The sequence below is a fragment of the Cyprinus carpio genome, chromosome B23 (assembly GCF_018340385.1).
Source record: "Cyprinus carpio isolate SPL01 chromosome B23, ASM1834038v1, whole genome shotgun sequence".
In the NCBI taxonomy this organism is placed as follows: domain Eukaryota; kingdom Metazoa; phylum Chordata; class Actinopteri; order Cypriniformes; family Cyprinidae; genus Cyprinus; species Cyprinus carpio.
The window spans coordinates 16,220,852-16,246,608 of NC_056619.1; the positions used below are offsets into that span (position 1 = coordinate 16,220,852).

At 34.8% G+C, this 25,757-nt stretch overlaps 1 protein-coding gene across 7 annotated transcripts in view; it reads right to left on the reverse strand.

The window, feature by feature from the left end:
* Window positions 1-25,757, reverse strand: part of LOC109053994 (membrane-associated guanylate kinase, WW and PDZ domain-containing protein 3-like) — a 142,897-nt gene that overhangs the window by 89,490 nt on the left and 27,650 nt on the right. The window lies entirely within an intron of this gene.

Genomic DNA, 25,757 nt, shown 5'->3' on the forward strand with positions numbered 1-25,757 from the left:
TGGGCTGCATATTAGGCCATGTCACATTATTGCCCATGGCAATGCTTTCCCCTTCCTAAAAAACAGCATTTTTTGCATTTTTGCATTTATTCAATTGTAAACTCCCCTTTGATTCTCAATGAGGCCAGGAGACCCACTCTCTTTCGACTTTCGGGACTCCCCACAAATGGTGAGTGACAAAAAAGCCTTATTTGGAATGTTTGTCTTTTTCCCGTCGCTCACCTGCTGAGGGGGGGGGGGACAAATTTCATATAAACTAAACTCCGTCTACGCCCTGTACGCCTGGGGAAAATGTAATCAGAGGACTGGAGCGCCCACATACAAATAATACGCCTGGGGAAAATGTAATCAGAGGACTGGAGCGAGGAAGCATATGGAAAAATGGGTTCACTTTTTTTTCAGGGGCCAGGGCCCTTCGGGAATGGGGAAGAATGGGAAGAAACACTCAATTTCCCCTTTTTTTACACACAAGGGTGGAGTGGGAATAGTCTGCGACGACGTTCACAAAAGCACAGCCCTGACTACATACTGTAACGCATCCTCAAAAGCAAATAGGAAATGTCCTAACGTTGATGGAAGTTCACTTTGCAGTCTTTGTGCTCTAATGAGCGCTGGCCAGCCAGCATAGCCCTCAAAGTTCAGCTTGATGCAGCTCGGCTAAAAATAACAAACAATAGAATGGTAGCACGCCTCAAGGGCCTTGAACTATGTGCAGCGAGGACCCTGCCAGTGTGAGAAACAGTGCTTCAGAGTTTGCAGCTCTGTTTTCAGATCCAACTCCAGCCCATGCAGATGGTTAATAATAAACTGCTTGGAAAGTGTAAACAGACATTTCAAATCAGCCGTTTTTACTATACTGACTGATCCTCTTCGACTGGAAGAATCGCAACATCGAGAACGTCTTGTGCAGGACCTCAATATCAAATAAAAATATGTACTTAGAATAAAAGAAATAACACACAAGAGGACAGTGGTTCTACCATGGGTGATGTTGCCTTGTACCTTACATGTGCAGTGACAATAAAGTGGAATCTAATCTAATCTAATAGGCCTAAATAACATGAAATAAAAAGGGAAGTAAGAGCAATATGATAAAACCAGAGTTGTACAACTTAGGGCTGCAAGTCTAGATAAACATAGTGTAAAAACTAGTTTAATTAATATATTTCCAGATAATTTTTCACACATTTGTTGGATTTTTTTTTTCTTTTTTCCAAAGAATAAATTATTTACGCTACTGTTTAAAAGTTTAGGGTCAGTATGATTTTTTTAAATAAATTTATCATTTATTCAGCAAAGACATTAAATTGATCAAGTAACATTTAGAATTTGTGTTTCAAATAAAAGCTACTGCTTTGAAGTTTCATCAAAGAATACTGAACAAAAATTATGAATTATTAATGAAAACATTTCACAAAATTAATAAATGCAGCCTTGGAGATCAGAGACGTCTTTCAAAAACATAAAAAATACTTAAAAAAAAAAAAAATTAAAAAAAAAAAAAAAAATGCAAACCCTAAACTATTGAATGTTTGTGTACATGAATATATGTAGCTATCTTTATATATTATAAAAGGACTCTAGTAAGGTACCCTACTAAGGAAATCATTATATTTGGATGTGTATGGAATCAAAAAGTAAAAAAAAAACCTGTGATGAAGAAAAACATATTTTCAATAAATGCATTAAATAAAAATAAAGTTTTTTATTTAAATTTAGGAGTCTAATTTAATTATTCATTATATATATAAATAATCTTCTACTATTTCAGCTGTATTTTCAAATAAGTTGCCTATCATGAGCTATTAACCTGGTTTACCTTGGAAGCATTAAGATAAATATTATATTTCACTCTCTGGCAGATTTGTATGAAACATATAATCATCTAAGGGATCAGGGGCTCAGCCATACCAAAATGGTTTACCGAAGCGTGAGCCGTCCCCTCCTTGTGCTGCCATAACTTCATTACCATGGTTTTAAAAACGGGAAACTGTTCCAAAGTAGACCCTCAAAGAATCAGAAACACTCTTACTCAAAAACGTTTGACCCACAGAATCGCATCACTTTAATATCCCGCTGTAACCTCATGCAGGTCCTTGCCTCTCCAGCCACACTTTACCGTTTTTCGTTGTTTCGGTGTTTCGAGTTGTGAGAACTCTTCCTCCTCAAAAGCATTCCAGATTCCTCAAAGCCTACCAGACGATAGCAGCTGACGACGATCTGAATGTGATTTTGTAAGACTGCACTTGAGGGGGGCATGATGACAACGCTGCAATACGAGTGAACCTTTGACCTCTGCTGTCAGGTCATGATGTCAAACAGCAGGAGACACCGTGCCGAGCTGCTCGCCTTTGTCTGGAGACCATCTGGGGCATGTTTACAAGCTTCTCCAAGTGGGCTTGTGTTAAAGACTGACAGGCCGTCTAATGATGAGCTGCCTCGCCATTTACATTTCTTCAAATGTGCTCTTAAAACTAAAGCTCAACTAGAATTTCACAATCTGTCATTATTTATCCACCCTCATGTGTTGCAAATTTTCTTCAAAATATCCTGGCTGCTCATTTCAGTAAAAATATACATATCATAAACTTGTTCCACTTGACTTGTGGACTATTCTTCTGAATAAGCCATATGATACTGTAGCTTTGTGGGAGAAACAGATCTTCTTGACATCCTTCCAAACATTCATCGCTAATATGTTCATATGGTATCATGAGACAAATAAGCAATCAAACTATAGTCAAATCATACTGAGTCAGATCTTTTCAATGAATCAATTGATCCAAATCACAAAAACTGGTTAAATGATTCATTTACAAACCAGACTAATATAGCTTTCGCATCTAATTCACTGACTCAATGATCTGGTCAATGGTTAAAAATACAATACTGTGAAAATGTATTGAAATTATGACTTCACCACACAAAATGACTATATAGCTAATCACTGAGTCTGATCTTTTTAACGAATCGAGTGATCAAGATCACAAAAATTATTAAAATTAGCCAGTTCACAAAAATGATTCAACTGAACCAGTTTACTAAAACAATTCAATTGTTCTAGTTCACAAAGACAGACTAAATGATTCATTCTCAATTCAGGCTGAAATAGCAATATAGTATAAAATTATTAGGGAGTAATTAATTACTACATTTATCACTGCTCGTCACAGACATATTCACAGGATCAACTGATCCAGGTCACAAAAATTATTAAAATTGTCAGGTTCCCAAAAACAATTCACAGAAATAATTCAATTGAAGCAGTTACCAAAAACATTTAAGTTGATCTAGTGAACAAAACTGATTCAACTGATCCAGTTCACTTCACTAAATGACTCATTTGATACAGCTCTCACATTTACTCAGTAATCCAGTCACAACAGTTAACTCATTATAGTGTTAAATTAGTGAACAATAACTTAGTAAATGCATGACTGTTCATCCCACAAAAAGAAGAGACATGTAGATCACTTTTTATTATATTTCATGGTGCTTCTGAAGCTTACAACTTCTGTCCCCATTCACTATAACTGCACAGAGGTCAACACAGCTTGATTTTCAGACCCAATTGCATATGATATTGCTGTTAACAGTTAATATAAGATAACAAAGCAACTTGCACTTCAAACATAATTTATCTAGTATCTAAATTTTCTGCCAATTAAAAAAGTTCCAGAAAAAGATGATGCATCAAGCTATGCCTCCCGTTGTGAACACAGTCAAATGGACTGCTACAAACCGGATAGAACTCTGATATTTAGAACAGAGGAATGCAAAAGCACTTTGCATCTCCTCACGCAGTTTGCGATGCTGAGGCGAGGCTGTAGGCTTGGCTTCAGAAGCAGCAGAGTGGTGGATTTAATGATTGGGTTCTTGAGAGGAAGGGTGTTGGAGTGTGTACACGCCGTCCTTGAAGCTCGGCGAGGCTGTAGGCTTGGCTTTGGGTGTCTGCTGAGGTGGGTCTGTGCTGAAAGCCTTGTAATAGAAGAAAGATACCTGTAAAGAGGCTGAGATACCCCAGTGAGCCTGCAGAGACATATGTGGCGCAGCATAGGCAGTGTCAAGCTGCGGCACACTGCGCTCTTGAGACGGAGGGCTTACGTAACCCGATAACACAGGTCAATTACGTCTGTGCAACGTGTCCTCGTGTAATAATGAAATAAGGCCAGATCTGATAGCTGTGAACGAATGGGACCCTCAGAATAGTAAGACGATGTCTATATTCTATCAGTATTTCTTTGATGGAACATGGTCATTTAATTTTCTATGGGCTACTGACTAAAATATATACTTTGGTCCCTATACTAAAGTGTTACCATCAGCAGTATTTATGCATTTTGCATTTGTAAACATTTTAATATAATGTGTCTTTTCCACCCTTCATATTTCATTATCCACCACTTTTCACTTGACAGAATTATTAAAAAAAAAAAGAAAGAAAAGAAAAAATTTTTTTTTTTGAAATATAAAAATTTTTTGTTTAAATTATGTTGAAAAAAGAGAATTACCAACATACATACATACATACATTACATGAATAGGGTGAGCTGATATAGAGGGACGGAGGAGGGAGGGAGGTAGAGATATATATATAGGGAGAATAGAGATATCTATAGATATAGGAGGATATCGAAGGGAGGAAGAGAGAGAGAGAGGAGAGAGAAGAAAGAGGAGAGAGCGAGAGGAGAGAGGAGGGGGGAGGAGAGAGAGGGAGTAGAGGGAGCGAGAGAGGAGAGAGAGAGAGAGAGAGAGAGAGAGGAGATTGGGGAAAGCGTATATATAGACTGAATTACGGCACTGGGGACATATTTCAACACCGGGGAGGAAAATTAACTAAAAAAAACAGCCAGGAGGGGGAGGAATGTTGAATATTTCTATTTTAGAAGGGGGAGGCCTATATATTATAGATTAATTCTAGGAGGAGATAAAACTAAAACTCTATATAAGAACAAAAAAAATGTGGGGGGACTTATTTCACACCAAAAAAATTTCTACAGGCCAACCTTTTACACTGAAATATTTGCCATAAAAATATTTTTGTGACAAAAAGTCTTCTATATTAATAAAACTTAAAAAACCTCTTAATGAACCCCCCCAAAAAAAAATAAAAAAAAAAAAAAAAAAAAAAAAATGTGGGAAACAAAAAAGATGCCTTAACAAAAAAACAAAACAAAAAAAAAAAAAAAAAGAAAACTAATTTTTAAAAATGCTTTTATTTAAAGTTTGTCTTGTGTTGAATAAAATATTCCCAGGTAGCTGGCGCTCCCTTGGGACTGAGAGAGAAATTGGAATAAAGTTGCTAGCTCATGGTTTAATATCTGAAGCCCAGCCCATGTTACCCAGGATGTCTTGTTACTTGGCATTTGTGGGAAATTTGCTTTGCCTGTTCACACCTTTGATATGCTCCAGCTGGGTCATATTCAAATAAAAGAAACCTCAGCAATCACTTTTTCCATCACCATGTATTTACTGCATTACTACTTTTTCTATTAACTTGTTATTTCTTAGTTTCTCTTTTTCTTTTCTCATCTTTTTACTATAATTTTAATTTTGTGATTGTTGAGCTATTGGAATATTCCATTCACCACTAGATTGCTTCACACTGTGTGACATGAACACATTCTTTCAATTTGATTACAGCTCGCTTGGATTCATCCTAAAATGAAAAAAAAAAAAAAAATCTACTGTCTCAAGTCTGGTGACATAATAATTCCAATCCCTGGGGCAAATAAAACATTAAAGATCAGGGTGAGGATGAGAAGCAGATAGTGGAGGAATGGTATTGCAAATGCATTACATGGTCAAGGTCACATCTATGGCAGATGGGACAAAAATCCCCTGGGCTCGACAAAAAGTGGAATAACTCACACCTCTCCACCTAAATCTCAACAAAACTAAATGAGCCACAGAAGAACCATTGGGGCAATGTATTGTAGATGGGTTGAAATGTTGATGTGGTAAATGAGGTAATAAAATGTTTGAGATGTGTGCGCCGAGGGCTTGATGTCCCTTTAGCCTCTGGCTGAACATAATTCAAGTTCCAGGTACAGAGTGACACAGAGGCACTGAGCAAACAAAGGGAGGCCTTGGAGCCCCGGTTCATTACAAGACTTTGATTGTTTTCCTGTACTAAACAAATGGGTGGATTTAAGTCACTCACACGGTAGTGGGAATTCCTCTAACAAAAGTCACTCACACGGTAGTGGGAATTCCTCTAACAAAAACAACAACCAAGCAATTCTATTTTACAGGATGAGACGGTTCATCAAAATCTTATTTAGATTTTACAGTTATTTATGTAACTAAACTGCTTTTTAATCCCCATTTATTTATACTGTATATGATTGTTGTCATGTCATTTTAAAAAGATTTATTTTAGTTTTTCGTTTTACTCACGAACCCCATGCAGTTTCTTCACTTATTAAAGTATGGGCACAGTATGTGATGTAATTGGTATGTTTAATGCACTTCATGTTTTTACTAACAACAAATGGTATGAAAGAATATTCAGGGCAATTTCCAAAAGGAATTGCAAATTGTATTTTCAATTGCATTTTCCATGTTTAATGCACTTCATGTTTTTACTAACCTAAACGCAAACAGCAAATCTGGTCCATTAAACTCGCAATTTGTGTTTTACCACTTTCATAACAAAGCAGTGACTACACCCCAATTTTCAAATGGGAAATCCCATAGTTTTGCGCTTTCCCACTGTTCCAACCCTGGTAAAACTGTATTTCTGAGCCATGTACTCTACGGGACTTCCTTTTACTGGGACTGTCGGTCATATTTAAATTAGCAATAATTTAATTACCATGTTTGCTTTTTTGCGCATGTGGTCTCTTTCTGTGTTGCGCACATGTAACCTGCCAAAACACTCAGAAAATGGAATCGCCCACCCCTTTTTGCATTTGAATTCTCCAATTGATCACACATGGAAAACCTGTCAATCAATATCAGGGGCGGGACTATACTTTGTCAATGTCACAATTTATGCGTCCACATATGGAAAACACAACTGAAAATACAATTTGCAATTCCTTTTGAAAAAAGTCTTCCATAAAATGGAATATACTTTTTCTCTTTGTATTTTTATATCAATATGGTACAAGATTATCCTTTGTAAATCAATGTGATAAATGAGTTAGGTAACAAGTAATCTAAAAGTAATAAAAAGTAGTCTGATTATATTATCTAAAATGTGTCATATGATAGATTACATTACTAACTACAATTTTGTCATGTAATTTTGAAACATTAACAGACTATATATATATATATATGTATATATATATCCCTCATGAATTGTCCTAAGTGGGATAAACATTCACAAAAAGTTTTTAATCAAAACTGAATAATTCATTAAAAATCTGGTTGCTGGCCAAAGGAGTCGGACAAGGACATTTGCTCATTATTTTAGTCTGCGAAAGGAAATGCAGTATGCTGCAAAAGAGAAGCTGAAATCTAATTTATACTTGGTTTCAGTTCTGCTGTTAGTTTTGTTGCAGGTTAGAAGACAAATTGACTGGACAAATTAAAAAGGAGTTTCAGAAGGAAAGGACACATTGCTGCTTCATCCAATTGCCTTGCCATCCAATTACCTTGATCTAAAAGCTCTCTCCGCCCCTGCCCTGCACTTCTTTTGCCCTGCACTTTTCTTTTCACATTCATTACACACCCTGACAACTTTTCTACATAACAGGATCCTAATCGGAATGTCAAAAATTCTTATTGGGTCATTTTATTGGTCATTTTTGCTAAAAGTGGTTTATCATCGAGTATAGTTAACACAACTGATAATGGATGTGAAACGCATTTCCTGATTTTTCAAGCACACATAAATAAGTTTAAAGGCTCAGAGAAGAGTGTCAAGCTTGACTCTTTGTGAAGTCAAAAGTAAGCTGTGGGGTTCTCAGCAGAAAGACTCTGGCCCTGCTGTGCCATGCTTCATCAGTGAGACTGATTCAGACAGCATGTTCTCATCATGCTTCTCTTGAGCGGCACATTAAGTCATGTTATCTCCTCCACATCTGGCTCTCGGACAGCAGCGACCCGCTGAGTGCTCTGGATCTCATTAACAAGACTGGTCAAAGCTCCACGTCATCCTGAACAGCTGCGAATGCACCGTTCTGACTCTACAAAAACCTGCTGTGAAAGTGGGCCGGTTCACAGGCACGTTTTCCCACACAGGCTCTCCGAGTTACAATTGAGTGGATGAAACTGTGAGAGTATGCTGAAGAGTAAAAGAGAGGAGGATGAGGTGAGGAGGAGACCGCTGGGCAATCCATCACCTCACTGTCTATCTGTTGCGTGTCATGTTTTTTTTTTCTGTGTGTGTTGCTTTCCTATAACTTCAGATTGAGTGAAATTTTTTTTGTGGGTGGTGTGTTTTTTTTTAATGTTAATTAATTTTTTTTTTTGAATATATATAATTATTATTATTATTTTTATTATTATTATTATTATTTTTTTTTTCTATTATTAATACTAGTACTTTAAGTGATTTTTTAATATTTAAATTTTTAAATTTTTGTTTTATTTTTAAGTGATTTCTAATGAATTTTTTTTCATTGTTATTATTATCATTATTAACAGAACTATTAATAATTTTTGTTATTGTTATTACTGCTATTCTACATAATATCAATTCTATTAAAACTGCAATGATTATTAATGAATATATTTTATAATAAAAATTGAATATATAAATATATATATATATATATATATATATCATTAATTATTTCTTAATTTATAAACAAATAATAATACAATAATAAGAATAAGAATATTGATGATTACTATTAAAATAATTTAGAATTATTAATAAAAATATAATTTATGTTATTTTACTTGTTCTCTAGATAATATATTATTACTATTATTACTACTACTACTACTACTACTACTACTACTACTAATAATAATAATAACAACAACAATAACAATAAGCCACATTAGTGTTCAGTTATAGCTAATTTAGATAACAATGGGTTCAATTTATGTTTTTATTTAGATTACAATTGCCATAATATAACACTCTTTTAAAATATAATCTTTTAAAATAAATAATAAATGAATCACAATGTTTAATGCAGAAAATCTCAATATAAGCATCTATCTTCCATACTGTACATAATAATGTTGTGATGTCTAAATTCACTTGTAGCATTTAAACAGTGTTGGGAAGGTTACTTTGTAAATGTAATAGGTTACAGATTACTAGTTACCCTATTTAAAATGTAATAGTAGTGTACATTTTTCAAATTACTTTATTAAAGTAATGTAACTGATTACTTTTGATTATTTTTAATTCCTTTCTAAATTTCTAATGAATGTTTATTTTCAACTGTTAATCATTTTCAAACATTTACACCATGCAGGGTTAACCTAACAGTAGTGCGCAACACTGTCAGACTTTCAAAATCCTTCATCACTTGAATTAAGATGATCAAATTTGAACACATCCAACACAAAATCAGACTTTAGTACTGCCTTTTACTTTTAGATTTTACTTTTAGATTGATCTGAAGATCAATGCAGATTTTAAATCATAAGAAATAGTTTACTGATACTGTTTTTGAAACCAAATCTTAGCATAACTACAGGAAACACTGCATCTGACAATGGTTTGGAAAAAAATATATATATAATAATAATAAAAGCATATACATCAACTTAAATATGCTTATCTAGTAAGTATACGTCCTATTCTGTGTACTAAACTCCTGAAACATTGGTGTCTCCTTGTATATGATATGTTGATAGTTTTCTCAAAACAAGTAAAATGCTCATGAAGTGACTCAGAGCAGTTCTAGAGATTATGATTATGTGTTCATGTACTCATATATTGAGGTGGTGTCCTGACATTTTATCCTACCCGTCAGATTTATCTACCAGGGTTTAATGCGCATGCAAATATCAATATTGCGTCCTCTTTCTCATGCTGAACAACATTTAATGTATCTGCATTACTGTAAGGGTAGGTTTAGGGTTGGGGTAGGTGTAGACTTTAATAACACACCACCTTGTAGGTAGAATTTTTTTTTTATTGCTGGTTTCCTGTAGCTGTATCCCTTCTAGCTACAACCGCAAATATAACACATTGCATTACTGTAAGGATAGGTTTAGAATTGTGGTAGGTGTAGTGGATGTTAATAAACCATAACTTTACAGGTAGCATTTTTCGTTGTCGAATTGTACTTCAGAAAAATTCAGACCGGGAAATCTCAAACTCACACAACCAAATTCTGAATCATGGACAACCCTATTTTTTGTATGAACCTGACATAAAAAAGGGTTTAAATCTTTAGGTTGGGGACATGCAAAATAATAAAAATGTTATATAATGAAATGTTCCTTCACTTCACTTCTTTTGAGTCTCTTTATTTTGCCCTGATATCTATCTCTCTCATAACTTTAATATTCAAGATTTAACAAATCTATACTTTCTAAATTAACTGCATGTCAAAATTATACATCACTACAATATCTTTGTAGAAAAATCCTAATACTGAGCATGAGTCATGTTTTTCCCTTACAAAAATTAACCATGCTTTTATTATATTAAAAGTACAGTAAATCACTGCTAAATTACAACTGTAACATAGATAATACAATAGATAATATACAATAGATAATAATGATGTCCTTTATACAGTATTTTGAGTGAAGCCGAAGCACTGCAGTCACGACTAACCGATTCACGATTTATTCGAGATTTAATTATCAAATGACGAATTCGGAAATAATCGCTTTAGTACATTCGGCAGGCAATTATACAATAATAATATTAAAATAGCAGGCCAAATCGGCTGCCAGGCCACCGGGAATAGTCCAGTCCGCGCCTGATTTCCACAGACACGCAGAGCATGCAGGATTTATATATTATCTTTTTGCGGCTTAATATTCACAGACACTGGTCCATCGCGTTTTGATTCAAATGTACTGACCTACTTTTGATTTATTCGTCCGAAATGTGGCATATTCCATCCACGTTAGGTTATAGGAATTCCGTTTTTATGACGGCATTCTACGAACCAGACTGTGTTTTCCGCATTGTGGAAATTATAGGGCCGTATGTCTCAGAATAGTCAGTGCATTTTGGGAAAGAAATCTATTAAATCTGTATGTGGATGTGTGTAAATATTCAAATGTAATCTCTTTTGTAATCATTAACATTTTCATAAGTAACTGTGATTTAATTACACATTTTTTCTTAGTAACTGTAACTGATTAGTTAAAAATTTTTTTGTAATTAAATTACGTAACGCCGTTACATGTAACTAGTTACTCCATAACACTGCATTTAAATTACTGATTTTAGTATTATTTTTCATTTACTTCAAAGAAAAAAATAATACAAACATTATCTCATCTATACAGTACATACAATATTTTATTAAACATGAAAATGATCAGTATCAGACAGAATTTTGATATGGGTGCATTTGTGCATTTGTTGTTGTGTTTAAGCAAACCCCCTGCATCCTCTGCTGTGTTTGATCATTTGCTGTAAACCATTCTATGCAAGTAAGCAGCCGCTGTGTTAAATAGAGATGAGTGGAATAGAGACTGCAGTAGCTGAAGGATGAGACAGAAAGTGCCAACTCAGAGATCCAGTCGCAAGTGACTAAGAGCTGATCCGCGCAAGCGAACGAGCTCTGAGACGTCAAGGTTGAACTATAAATTCAGCGAGGATGCGGCGAGACATTAATGCGCTCTTGTTTTTCCGCAGAGCTGTGTGGAGACATGGCAGTGCACGCCAAGTTCAAAATACACTCCATTCGGTTTTCAAAGCAAGGTGAGGGACGACCTTCCCCATAGCCCATACTGCAAGCAGAGCCTGAATAAATCTCTTCCCATTAATTATAGAATCAGGAGAAGAGATGCCATCTCATAAGCCTGTGCCGGAGGGACCACCTGCATTCTGATGCCCTGTATTATGGTAATGGATGGGTATATAGATCACAGGCATCATTTTGGGGAATATTCAGCTGTTATGTAACTGCAAAAGCTGTGACCCTTTAATGGTCCGCTGAGGATTAAGCAGCTCACACATCTTAATATTTCAGACAACAAAAAAATAACATAGGAAGTGTTGGAATGAATAATCACTGCGCTTTGATGTCAGCAAAAGGCAGCTCATGACTGGGCTTTTTGTCACTTATTAAAGTCATAGCAAGTATGAAAGCAAAATATGAGCTACAGCATTTAAGTAATAAAGAATCAAGGGAAGATTTACACATTAAATACTTGGCAATATTAAATATTATGGAAAACACAGGGCATTATTTATTGAAAACAAGAGGAAAATCATCTGTTTGCCATTTGGAGGGTTCAGGATATTACTTAAAACATAAAAGAAACAGCAATAATAATGAAACATCATCTAAGCCTGCATGATTTCTAATTCACAAAAGCTTCTAATAACATCAATCACAAGTTTTAGTGGTGTATCATGAAATACGCAATAAATGAAAAGCTAATGAAATTGAATGCTCCACGAAATCTCTTCATTTAAGCGGCTTCAGCTGACAAAACGTGAACTATAAAAAAAGATCTAAAGCTTGCTGTTCCAAAATCCCTTTGATACTCATTGTCAACTTCAAACACATTTTGCTCCCACCGCAAACTGTATAATAAACCCACGTGAAATAAAGCGACAGAGTTTTCATGGTGAAGTTAAAAGTAAACTCGTTCGCTGAATTTCATTCACCTCATGTCAATGTTTGTCTTGAGAAAATTCGATTCCTTTAGAGAGTTGTGATGTTTCGTTGTCAAAGAATCACTCCAGAAAGGAGCAAATTCTTAACTAGGAGATTTCCTCCAAAGAAAAAAAAGTTATACTCAAGGAAACTAACAAAACCTGGAAGGAAAAGGTTCTTCAACAACCATAGACACTCCCCTTTACCCCCCTCAGGAGAACAATGAGCTTCATGTCGTCAGGCCAGTAGATAACATCTGGAGTACAATGCTGAAAAAAAAAAAACTATTCAGTCTAAACTGCATGAAATTAATATGATATTTTACTAATTAATGTAAAATTGTCTGCAAGTAGAAAGATTTGGATAAACTGATCTCAGGTTTTATGTACAGCAACCACTTGACCACATTACAACAGTTGGTGAGCTTAAATTACAGAAAAGTATTTAGTATTAAATTAAATTAATAATTATTGCCATGTTACAGATAAATGGCTCATATTAAAATTCTATATTATTTTGTCTAAAAATAAAATAATACCCATTAAAATAATTAACTAATACTAAACATTTTAATATAATATTAATTAATTGAGAAAAAATAATATATATAATATATATATATAAATATTAATATATATTAATATATAAATATAAATATATATATATATATATATATATATATATATATATATATATATATATATATATATATATATATACACGTATAAAATTATGTAAATATTCTTAAATTAATTAAAATTTGTATTTACAATATAATTTACGATAGGAAGTTTTTCTGAGGCTATATCTTAAAGTTATTTTTTCTTATCCATTACACAACATGAAATGCATGAAATATGGATATTCATTTTAAAATTTGCTAAAGATGGCATTTAACAGCGTTATTAAATTATAGTCTTTTAAAAAATAAACTGACTGTTTGATTACAGCAAAGGTTAAATGTAAAAAATAAGGGAAACGCACAAACATAATTCAATATCCAATACTGACTGATAAACTAATATTGGCTGATAACCAATTTGGCACAGACACCCTAGTGATGCAAGTTTTTTGTCAGCCACAATTAAACAGGAGAAAGATGCCCTCACTGTGCACCATAAACACAGGCCCACACACACACGTTCACACAAAACCAAGACAGCACAATCCCATCAGCGCTCAAATTAATGAGGGTCATATACAGATGAGTCGCGTAATGAGACAATTAACTCTTCCACTGACATTTACACCACTGCTCTTAATAAACAAAGTCCTTCTGCAGAACAAAAAGAACCAAAAAATAACAGACACATTTATCCCTTCATCAGGAATCAAAGACAAAGGTGGCGACATACTCTGAGCTCTCAGAAACGGGTGAAGAATACAATTTGGAGAGCATCAGGGGTTGACTGGGAGGAAGACGAATGCCTGGGGACAGTGATGAGTTAAAACAGGAGGGAGAGGTCAGGACGCATGAGGTGAGGAGAGGAGCAATTTCATGTGGTGGGGACATGTGAAGGTTTATTGTGTCAGGGGGGGTTGTGACGGGTTGATTAGACAATGTGTCAATCATGCTGATTGGGACGACACATGTGAGATGGACCTCACTTGACGGGTTGATTGGGACAGGAGGGGCTCGTCACTGACTCGGCTCTATTCTGGCACATTGGGCCTTTATACAGCCCTTTATTTCTTAAAAAGAGATCAATGGCATCAATCATGTAGTATTTAATACACACTAAATATGCAGCCAGTTATAACCTGAGAATGTCAATTAGGAGTATCAGCCTGGCCAATTATCGCCCCCCCGATATTAAGCATTTTTAAGGTTATCGGTATCGGTCATTTTCAAAACCGATTTGCCGATAAAAATATTTAAAAGCATTTAAAAAATGTTTTTGTCAGAGCCCTTGTTATTCTTGATTTTGACATTTTCATTTTTACAACAGATATCGGTTTAAAATATTGGTTATCGGTCTACTTGATCTGTAAAAATCAGTATCTGCCCTGAAACACACATATCAGTCGCCCCTTAAAGTTAATACTGTACATGCACACTGCAATCATTTTTTAATCACATTTTGTTCCATCTAAATATCAAAATGTTTTTACAACAATATTAAAGGTACAATATGATTTAAAATATGAAGTTTATCAGACACAATATTTTAATTATTTTTCTTGTTTTAAGCATAAGGTGAAGAAAATGTACTGTTTAAGCATTAATGGGGTAATGGAGTAAAAAATATTTTTTGCCTATTAGTCTAAACATATATATTTATTTGATCTAAATTAAAAAAAAAAAATAATAGAGGGTTTTGCCTAGTTTAATTCATATGGATCAAACTGGATTTATTAAAAATAGAACCTCTTTTGATAGTTCTATTTTTACGAAGATTAATGAACATTATTTACTCTGCAAAACAAATGGATTCTCCAGTGTTTGCTCTTTCTTTAGATGCAGAAAAAGATTTCGACCAAGTAGAATGGCCTTATTTGATAGCTATTTTGCATAAAATGAATTTTGGTTCCAGATTTATTGATATGATTTGAATGTTATATAGAAGTCCATCGGCAACTGTCAGTACTAACTCCGACTTATCTTCGTACTTTCATCTATCAAGGGGAACCAGACAGGGATGTCCTCTGTCTCCACTACTTTTTGCGAGAGGTAGTATATACAAAATATCATTGTACGCAGATGATGAATCATCTCTACCTATTTTATCTTAATTGTTGGAAAACTTTATAGACATATCTGGTTATAAATTTAATAATTATAAAAGTGTTATGGTGCCACTGAATTTGACTGTGGAGAAAATGCCCTTAAATAACATTCCTTTTTTATGGATTTCGGAAAAGATTGTGTATTTAGGATTAAATATTCGAAGCTGGAAGAAACATATTCTTTAAATTATTCCCCATTACTTAAAAAACGTAATGAGAGATTTGGAAAGATGGATCTTACTACCATTATGTATTTTGGATTGTTTTTCCTAAATTTTTATATTTATTTCAAACACTTCCCATTTCTATCCCACAAATATTTTTTAATAATCTCATTAGCTCAATTAGAAAATTTATTTGGAATAATAAAACTCTGAGGGTTAAACTCAAAACATTACAAATGACATCTAAAAAAGGTGGATTACAACTTTCAGATTTTATGACTTATTTTTGGGCAGCACAAATGAGAGCGGTATGGTTTTGGCAGATGAATAGTACTTTGCCACCTTATTTTCATTATATCAATACAATACAAGGTCATTTAAGGTCTCTCTGTTTACTCCCAATAGATAGCATTATAAGAGAGAAAAAAGGATCTAAAGGTTTTGTGTCTTATATGTACACCAATTTCATTGACTTGTATGGGGAGGATGTATCATCTTCAAGACTTAAATGGGAAAAAGATCTGGAATGTACTTTCAAACAAGATACTTGGGAACTCATCTGTGAAAGTGCTTTAACGTTTTCATTTAATAGTAGACATAGATTAATGCAGTTCAATATTATACATAGAGTATATTATACACCTGAAAGATTACACAAGATCAGTGATTTGTATTCAGAATGTTGCCCTAGATGTAAAACAGAGGTGGGTACATTACTGCATATGTTTTGGACTTGTTCTAAACTTAAAATTTATTGGAGAAATATAATACAAACTATTGGCAAAATGACTAATGTTAAGCTTCCATATGACCTGAGATTTATATTATTGGGGGATGAATCAATTCTTCAACCTGATCAAAGGAAGAATTTACGTTTAGTTAAGATGGCTCTGATAGCAGCAAAGAAATGTATAGCTATACAAAGGAAATCAGAAGAACCACCAAGGCCTATTGTATGGCTTAGAGAACTTTCGTCCTATGTGCCTGTTGAAAAAATAATGTTTAATCTGAAAAAAGTCATCAATGTTTGTAAAGATTTGGGCAAATTTATTGCATACGTGAATAATTTGGATGTTACATTGACTGAAAATGCTGATGTGATAATGTAACCCTTCTTGACTTTAATTTCTTTATTATCAGAATTGTTATTTAAGTATTTTTGTATTTTATTTATTTTCTTTTTCTTGTCTCTTTTTTCATTTGTCATTTTCCTTTTTTCTTATTTTACACACCAACTCAATGCCTCGCAATGAGGTTCATTTAAGTGCTCTGTCTAGTGAGGATGGAACGGGGGTGGAAGGGTTGTTAGAAAAAAATGTTTACTTGTAAATTATACTGATTCTGTAGATTCTTGATGTGAAAATAATAAAAAATATTGATAAAAATAATAATAATTTGAGACATGAAAATATCAAAATGTATTTTTTTAATAAATTAATTATTAACAGAATAATATAATATATTATATTTAAATAAGAATAATATTTGAATAATATTAATTATATTAATAATATAAAATATATTAATACATACATATAATAAAAACTTGCCATTTCAGAAAATATCACAGGTGTTCATGTGACTTAATCACATGATAAAGACATGCCATTGTAAGGATTATTATTATTAAGACCAAATCCCAGGCAAATGTCCAAAAATGCAGATCATATTTCAAAGAGTTCAGTCCTTTTCTCACAATTGAGTTTGGGTTCATTCTGAATAAACAGGTTCAACACTGCATCTAATATATCTCACAAACATCTAATTTTACCTAGTGTAGGTCCTATCATATGTCTTTACCACAGAGAGACAGTCTGTTACCTTGGTAGCGGTTGTTTGAGGGTGGCAAGACGTGAGCTCAATTATAACACTGACAATGAGCCGCTAATCAGGTCTGAACCGGTGTACCATCAATCAATAACCTGATTCTTTACCGGTGAGGCAGTGACAGGTCAATTCACAGTCCTAATACATAATCGTGTTTGCATGTGCAGTTGGGGAGTCGTTGCCAGCTTCACAGACACACAATAGGCCACTGTGGCAGTTTTAATAAAGGCTAGATAGGGTGCTGGAGGCTGTCGGAGGGAAGATTACTGCATTGATCTGTTAAGGAGCTGAGAGATTCAGGTAGTTCTCACTCAATCCCAGCCCTTCTGGCAAACATGCGGTAGACATCTGCTGACCTTACAATGACTCAGTGGATACATAACTTCATTCAACTGAATTTCTCAAAATTTTTCTTAGTTAAAGTCAGTCCACAATGTGGAGCATTTGTTTAAAGTGCAGATGTACTGCTTAATTTACACTAATGTACTTCAAACTTCAAAGTCACACTGCTCTAAATAAATAAATACTTACAGACGTACATAAATGTAAAAAATATATATATATATAATAATTTTTTTTTTTATATATATATATATACATAAATTATATTATATATATATATATATAATATATATATATATATATATATATATATATATATATATATATATAAAAAGTAATATATATATACACACACACACACACACACACACACTGTATATGTATGCCAGTGTGGCATTGAATTTTTTATTTTTTTTTGGAATGTATTTATTTAAAAAATGCTAATAATAAATAATAAATATAATAAATATAAATATGATAAATAATAATAACTGGTCAGCACCCGCAAATGATTTGTTTATCTTTATCTTTTTTCTTTTTTTTTGTCTGGTTTTCTAGTAAAAACACATGTATCTAAACACCATTAAAATTTTAATGAAACTGTGACAAATAATAATTTTTATTTTTGGAATATTATATATATATATATATATATATATATATATATATATATATATATATATATATATATATAATATATATATATATATATATATATATATATATATATATAAAATTTTAATGAAACTGTGACAAATAATAATTTTTATTTTTGGAATATTATATATGTGTTTGTTGTGTTATTTTTTCCAAAAATTTAAAAAAATATAAATTTTATGTATTAGTACACAGGTTTTATTGATTACTTTTGACATTATCATGGTATCAACATTGAGGTGGGAGCCGTGGAGTTACACACAAGCTAAACTTGCTAATGTGAGCCTTTCCTGTGATGATGAGCCCGAATCACATCACAATTATGATCTCTATAAACAGGTGGTGACGGGGGAATGTTACACAACAAGCACATCTAACTGCTCATCATTGTTCATTATGAAACCCCGGGGTGTTTGGTTTCATCAAATCGGCTCATTCCCAAACTGTGCATACTGTGAACCCACTGAACCAAAAAATATTGGCCAGATTGCAGCTTCCAGATTTTCCATTACCTAAAAACACATCCAGTAGGATTAATATAATCCAGTCGGAAATTGGCTGTAACCCAAAAAAAATCTTTTGGGAGAACTTTGGGGAAATGAATGCACATCTAATATGCTATTCTCATCATGGACAACCTTACAAATGTCGCCACCAACGTGCAAGCCTGGAAAAATGGTTAAGCTTGCATTTAAAATCTTAAATCTCAAAAGTAATTCAGATTGTCTATGAATTATAACAAACAAACTACACAGTCTGCTATGACAGTGTTTGGGCCTTGTTATAAAAAAAAAAAAAAAAAAAAAAAAAAGTAAGATTGAGAGTAAAGTTAAAAAAATAACATTTAAAATGAGAAAGTCAAAGGCCACAGTTGCTCCCTTTTTTATATTATGGCTTTAATCTCATAATGCTATGACTGTTTTCTTGTAATTTTGAATTTATTCTCAAAATATTTCTACTTTAATCTCTTAATGTACTTTTAATCTTGAAGCTTTATGACTTTATTCTCAATTTTAGAACTTTTTTTTTATTTTACCATGGCAAAGAAAGCAACAAATAATAAAGAATTTTTTTTTTTTTTATTTGTTTAATTTAAACCACATTTTAATTAATCTACAAAGGACGTAAAATCTAGGTCATCAACCACTCAGTGTTAATCCTTCAAATGTGACAACCGACCAAAATCTACTATACATCCCCAACACTCTTTAATTCACACTGAACCACCTGAACTCTATGTTCCCCCTTTAAAAGCAACAGACTTACTAGTACATCCATTATGGGTCATGCTGCCATAAGCCTGCTGCCAATTAGACAGAGACTCCAAAGCTCCTTAGCTAAACAGATCAGGGCATATGCTATGTTTCAAGGGGGGAAACCACATGTGTAAGGGCTTTAGTAACTCTGAACCTGCATAAGGAGGCGAAGAGCCAGTTAAAGTGGGTCGAAATTGTGTAATGCTCCTCCTATTATGTACAATATACTAAGGCCCATTTCAATCCATTTATTACCTGTACGTAAAGATCAAAGGCTGGGACAGACAAAAAGCCTCTCCTGAATTCATTTTTGCCTCAAAATTATGTAATTATCAGATATTTGCCCTCCCCAGTATGTGATAACTTGAAAAGAATATAATAAACTCTGCAGAGCGGTTCATTTTAGCAAGTGCACCTATTTTTTCAGGCCTTGTTTTTGTATTCCACTCCTTCACTCCATACAAACGGCCAAGAGTAGGTTGTCTATCTACCTAAGAGAGCCGGCCCTCATCCAGGATCAATAGACCCAATGATGGAAATGCCAGGATGAAGATCTAAGACTCATTGACCAGCCATCAAAGGCGAGAACGGTGTATCCGCTCCTCTGCAGAGCTGGCATCAATACTGTTCACTCAGCAGGTGCCTATGTAAAGTGTACGGGGAGATAATAAACACAGACACCAGCCTTCCAATATCTCCTATGGGCTGAGGGCAAGACCCAAGCAGTCATAAGTGACTTGCCTGTCTGCCAGCCAGCTTCTGTCCTGCTGTTCGCTCTGCAAGCGATCAGCAGGATTGACTGCAGTGCTGGCTGGAGTCTTCTTCTTTGAGATAGGGATAATGTTAAGCCGAGCCCGACTGTGCCAACTGTAAAACACTTGTGTTCCTGCAGTGACTCGAGAGAGCATTCAAACATTGGCACCTTCAAGCCATGCTGTTGCGGTGGCAACCAAGCACCTGTTGCCTGCTCTCCCCTCAACCTTTTCATCTTTCTGCCCTGTGCATGCCTCAAAGGATCTTGGCAAGAGAACCCTTCAATCCCTCAAAGCCTCCCGACTACCACCTTTAAAGCAAATTCTCTTTACTCTATATTCATCGAGTTCGTAATTAGCAACTGCCATTAAAAGGCTCATGTCCATGTCTTTGTTATGCCTATGTACGTGAATATCTCATACTCTTTTATCAAACATATTGTACTCTTTTATCCGAGTCTGCAAAAAAAGACCAATCTCGACCTGCTCGTTAGTTGCCACAGTACTTAGATGGCCTTCTTTTTCTATAATTAAGGGAAATGATATTAATTTGCGAAATATAAATAAATTTGTTGTAGGAGTAGGCAATGTACCGGCAGACACGATTAACCGAAATTTGCAACCGGTAGAGATTTTGGGCTATTGTCCAAAATTTCTCGAAAATTTCTCTATACGTCGCAAAGGGGGAGGGGCTATCAGACTCTGATTATAAATGACAAAATAACCTTAAATTATTAATAGACTACAAGGTTGAGTACATAGTGCAGAAGTAAATGGTGTACAGGTGCATAGTGCATATTTTCAGACGCAGCTAGACAGATAAATTCTCAAGTCAGTCAAGAGACTTGAAGTGTCATAAACTCATGTTCATCTGCAGCTACTGAACTGTTGGTTAATGCTTCAATACGGCTTTTCACCAATAGCAAACCTAAGGAATCATTTATCGATTTGTTTTCTTCCCTTGACAGTTTGTGACTAGACCTGCAGCTTGGAACGAAGCCAATTAAGAGCGTAATGAATATCTCAGCCATTGATTACAATTCATGCAGCTGCCCCTTTGACAGGGCTGCATCTCTGCTTCTGTAGGTATTCTATATATAATCAGGGGCCGTATGGAGGTCAGATGCTCTCTGAGCCAGACTGAAATAAACATGAGCAGGTTCTAATCCTCACATAGGGTTGAATACCTGTCGTGACTCTAGGAAAAATTCAGAGAAGCATAATTGGATATCTGAGGATGGCTCGTAAATGAATGAAGAACTACAGGTCTACCTGGAAGAAGGTGGAAGGGGGAAAAAAATAAATCACATGTATTACTGTGTTCTTAACAGGCTTACACAAAGCCCTTCTCCAAAATCAATAGTAGGCTTGTACCTTTCCCTCCTAGCACAATGTTTATAAAGAACCCTCTGTGAGCCCATAATGAATCCCATCATAAATGAAGTTGTTGAAACAGTGATATCGATCCCTAATGGGCACTATCTCCAGAGGACAATTTGTTACTCATTCATATGTTCCTCATTTTGCCCATTAGAAAAATTACAGGATGGTACAGATCAGTGGTCGAGCGTAATATACTAGAGTGCTTCTGTAAATCTATTTACATACGATTTTCTAAATCAAAGTGCTAATGGCTTAAGGTATTCTTTTCCAAATAAAGATGCTGGTTGCTCTAGGTGACTGGTTGCCACGTGATCCAAAGCCAAACGAAAATCCAATAGTGCACTGCACCATAAGAGTGCAAGATTTTATCTCCCAGAATTATCTTGCTTGAACCAAAATGCAATTCTCATGGCTGAGAGAAAGAACTTTTAATAGGTCATCTGAACTACATAAATACGACACTTAAATAAGGCCAGAAATGAGCAAGTATGACGTAAGTGGATGTGTTAGTATGTTTGAATAATGACTTGACTTAATTTGCTGAACAAAATTATAGGTGATGCATCAAAAATTTCAGCAACAAAAAACATTCAGCCAATACAGTAAAAAAAGTTTTCAGTTTTAGCTAAAGTACTTAAAGAGGGCCAAAATCATTGACCAAAACAGTTATTGCTTTACCGATGACCTAAATAAACTACAACAAGTGACCAAAATGATATTAGAGCAGCAATATATAAAATGTTCAGCTAAAATATCGAACTTTACTATGACTTGTTTATCACCTGCGAACATGACCCTCAACAGTAAACCATCACGAAATACTCTTCAGATAATTGTTCTGTCATAACAACTGACCTGACAGCGAAAATAGACCATGAAAGACGACATCTACATTAGTAACCGATATAGCACCACGTCACATATACACTAATAATTGTCAAATAAAAATTTGTTGTATGTTTTTTTCAGTAAGCTTGCAAGCTAAAAGGTTAGCTTACTAGATTTGCACACTTAAAACAGATTAGCCTGTTAGCTTAACACACTGATATCTGATGGTTCTGCTAGCTTTGCACACCACTAACTAATTAGCCTGCTAGCACTACACTACCACTATTTATTCATACTACTTAAATTTTTGAACAGGCATTACAAAAGACTTCCATTTGGACATATCATAGGATACCAACAATATATTAAATATCTTCATTTGACAATGTTTAAAACAAGACTAGAATATTAATCCATTTAGCCTCCAGTGTTTTGGGTCAGACAACATTTGTTACAGGTGAAGTCCACTGTGTTTGTGTAGCCAGTAAAGACTAGGATGTGACACTCTGAGGTTAAACAAATCAAAATGAAGCAGAATGTCAGGACCCATGGTGCTTTTGGCTTATTGCAGTGGCTATGCATTTTATTTAAGTAGTTTGCTATAATGTTCTGTTTACTAAATGTACTACCACAATTACGTAATCGTTCAAAGCGGCAATTAATCGTTCAAAGTCCGCTTATGTTATTCCACATGCTTAAGATGCATTTTTTTCTTTCTACATGTTATCTTAAGGGTTTTTCCCATTATTTTAATTTTAGTTCTGGTATAGCATTATAATACCATTCATATTTTTTACTTTTTTATAATTTAAAAGAAAAAAACAATCCAATGTATAGTTGACATTTGAGGCCTAATACTATATAAAATATAAAAATATGGCATGCAGTTGCATCAAACAATGGTATAAACATCATTCAATGTAAATTGTGATAATCGTAATTAATAATCGCAATTACAGTTTCAAGGTAATAATCGACAATTATGATTTTTGTCATAATCGTGCAGCCCTTGGTTTTTTTCGAGTGTTATTATTTTTTTAATGATCGTGATTCCCTGTTTACTGAGGGAAATATGACACAAACAAACACACAAAGCATCTATTGTTCTGATGAATGCACTAGATTTTTGTACTGTCTGAATTATAAAGATCCATTGATCAGCCTGACCTACAGTAATAGCGACCAAGGGAAATGATCAAAACCTGTGTCATCAGGCCAACCAGTGGCATGTGACCGCAACAAGCGCAATCCCTTACATTCATCCAAATTGCAAAATGATTGTCTGAGTGTCCCTTGACCCGTATCCAAACCCTCAATCAAAAACGACAAACGTTTGCTGGCAATGACACAAATACAACATCAACTGCTGTGCTGCACCCAACGGAATGCCTCTCTTTCTGTCAGAGTACTCTAGCTACAGCAGCAGGTGACCAACGGCCTATAATTACCATTGGGATTGTCCTTCGACACAAATGCACCATCTGGGAGTCAAGAGTCAAAACTTTATTGCATTATTGACCAAGCGCAGAACACCTTACTGCAGCCAAGCATAAACACAGGACCAAAGCCAGGGATCGATAAAGCTGCTGGGAGCAATGTGTCGCCTTGATATGCATCCACACACACATCCAAGTCTTGCACAAACGACACCATTAAGCCCCCCACAGTAGCCACCCTACAATTTCAGACAGTAACCTTACGTTTCGCTCTGTTTACGGATTTAGCACTTCCAACTAAACTGCGTCTTTACTATTGGAAACTCCTAGCAGCATAATAGGATCTGGCCTTATCTGTAAACACATGCCCAATTGAAGGACAGCCTGGAAGAATGAGATTTAGGTATGGCCTGCCCAGACAAACAAGCGTATCCAATGCTGAGGAAACGGTCTCCTAAAGAGCTCTCTAAAGGCTGCCAACAGGCCACAGGGAGCTCAGAGTGAGGCATGCATGGAAAACCGTGTTTAAACGTAGACTGGATTAGCATGGCCTGTGAATAATGGGTAGGGGTGCACCGTTTGTTTGACCACTGATCTTAATTGGACTGATATTTGCCTGCAATCGCAGACTGGTCGGTGTTCTGATGATTTGTGCTACCCTGTCAGATTTTGCTACCTCTTTAAACAGTAGGTAATACCATTCGATAAATTCTACCTTTCAGATTATGGTTTATTAACGTCTACACCTACCCCAGCCCTAAACCTACACTTACAGTAATGCAAATACAGTAATTATGTGTTATTCGTAGTTGTTGCTAGAAGGGATACGGCTACAGACAGAAACCAACAATAAATAAATTTTTCTCCCTAGTAGATTGTGTTTTATTAATGTCTACACCTACCCCAACCTTAAACCTTCCCCTTACAAAAATACAAATACAGTAATTATTGTTGTTCAGCTCGAGAAAAAAATATTGATGTGTGCATGTGCAGGGGCGCCGTAACAGGGGGAAAAGTTAGGACGATTCTAATGGCCCAAATGCGACTGAGGGGGTCCAAATCAATATGCTGTTCAGGGGGTCCAGAAAACATAGCAGTGCCCCTGCGCATGTACAATAAGCCCTGGTAGGACAATCTGAGGATCAAATGGCAGGACACCGGCTTTAATTCAGAGCTGATGTTGACATTATTTTTTTTAATTTAACCAATATGAGATTCGAATGTGAACTGGTCATGGTCTTAAACTGGAGTGACTCCCATCCGTGCAGAATTTTGACAAATGTCAATCTAGAGTACCATAAATTCCACTGCAACACATCAGACCTCTGATGAAAAAAAAAAAAAAATGAAGCAACTTTTGTCTACAGTCTGAAAATAGCCTAATAATGGGGGTAACCACAAGGCCAACATAAGAGTCGAAAATTCCCTGGCAGGAATCTAAGGAAGCCTTATTAAAGTGGACTATCCAGAAATACACACAAGCGCATTCCTACCCTTCCTTAATACCACAGACTGCCGAACACCTGTTTTAGTTTACAAGAGGAGTTTCAAAGGCTTTGTGTTGCAGTCCTTTAAGTTGTTTTTGATTTCCTCTCAATCAACTCATGCTAACACGAGCACAATACAACTCAACTCGACTCTATTTAGGGATGCACAGAATTTCAGCAATTCAGCA